The following is a 1,646-nucleotide window of genomic DNA, read 5'->3' as shown; positions in this document are numbered from 1 at the left end:
ACGGCGTGGGGTTGATGGAGGGCGTGGCTATGGCGAGGGGGTGGCGGCGATGGCGTCGGCCATGGCGTGGGAGAGCGAGGGAGAGGAGCTGGAGAGGAGAGGGGGTGTCTGGGGGTTTCGGGGGAGAGAGGGAGGCCGATTCACGGCGTTAGCCGGGCGAGGGAGGCGGCGAGGCGGCGAGCAGGTGCGTGGCACCCATCCGGTGCTCGCCGTCGAGCACCTGCCTGCCTGCCTAGCCGGCAAGCAGCTCGCTGGCGCGGTGCTGGGCTGGGCCGGCAGGTGGGCCGGGTGCTGGGCGACAGGTAAGCCTTTCCCATTTCTTCTGTTTTCTGTTTTTTTAATACTTCTGCAACTTTGTTGAATTAAATAAAATACTTAGGCAACTCCAAAAATCACCAAACTACTCCTGGTCCATAGTTGGATTATTTCCAACATGAAACATTTTAGTTTGGAGTTATTTGAGCATTTAAATATTTTATATAATTTTAAATGCCCAAATTCAAATACTTATGATTTAAATCAAAAACCCTAGGATGGCCTAGGAAAATGTGCACCACTTTTGGCAGAGGTTCTGAACCAAGACAAAAATGATGGGCATTTTAGAAGGGCATTTCAGGTTCATTGAAAAAGTTTTTAGTAAACCCTAATTGGTTTCAGAGGGGACTGGGGGTTCTGTCATCCCCATTTCAGGTTTCTGATGAAAGAGTAAACATGATGCAACACTCTAATGCATGGCTAGCTAGGGTGTGACAACTCACCCCCACTCAACAGAATCTCGTCCCGAGATTTGGGTTCCTCCGGAAAGAAGGCGGGATACTCAAGTCGAAGACGATCCTCCCTTTCCCAAGTTGCTTCATCCTCAGAATGGTGCGACCATTGAACTTTGAGAAACTTGATATTATGACGTCGAGTGGTACGCTCAGCTTGATCGAGGATACGAATGGGGTACTCTCGATATGTAAGATTATCTTGGAGATCAAGCATTTCGTGGTCCACTCCACGGATAGGATCCGAGAAGCAACGCCTGAGTTGAGAAACGTGGAAGACATCGTGGACTCTGGAGAGGTGCGGAGGTAGTTCCAACTGGTAGGCAACTTCTCCTCGTTTGGCGAGAATGCGAAAAGGTCCAATGTAACGAGCCAATTTGCCTTTGATACCGAAACGATGGGTTCCCTTCAGAGGGGTAACCCGAAGGTAAGCCTTCTCGTCAACCTCGAAAGTCATAGCCTTATGTTTTCGGTCATATTGACTCTTTTGACGGGATTGGGCTGTTTTCAACTTTTCACGAACGATGCGAACTTGCTCTTCTGCTTCTTGAATCATATCCGGGCCAAAGAATTGTCTTTCCCCGGTCTCTGACCGGTTAAGGGGTGTTCGACACCGTCGTCCATAGAGAACTTCAAAAGGGGCTTTACCCAAGCTAGATTGATAGCTGTTGTTGTAAGCGAATTCGGCAAATGGAAGGCACTTCTCCCAATCCATTCCGAATGAGATAACAGAGGCTCGAAGCATGTCTTCTAGAATCTGGTTGACGCGTTCCACTTGACCACTCGACTGAGGGTGGAAAGCGGTGCTAAAGGAGAGACGGGTTCCCATAGCATTTTGGAAACTTTCCCAAAATCGAGAGGTGAAAAGACTTCCTCGAT

This window comes from Triticum aestivum, chromosome 5A (genome assembly GCF_018294505.1).
Source record: "Triticum aestivum cultivar Chinese Spring chromosome 5A, IWGSC CS RefSeq v2.1, whole genome shotgun sequence".
Taxonomy (NCBI): domain Eukaryota; kingdom Viridiplantae; phylum Streptophyta; class Magnoliopsida; order Poales; family Poaceae; genus Triticum; species Triticum aestivum.
The sequence above is the reverse complement of the archived record's forward strand: the minus strand, read 5'-3'. Positions refer to the sequence as shown.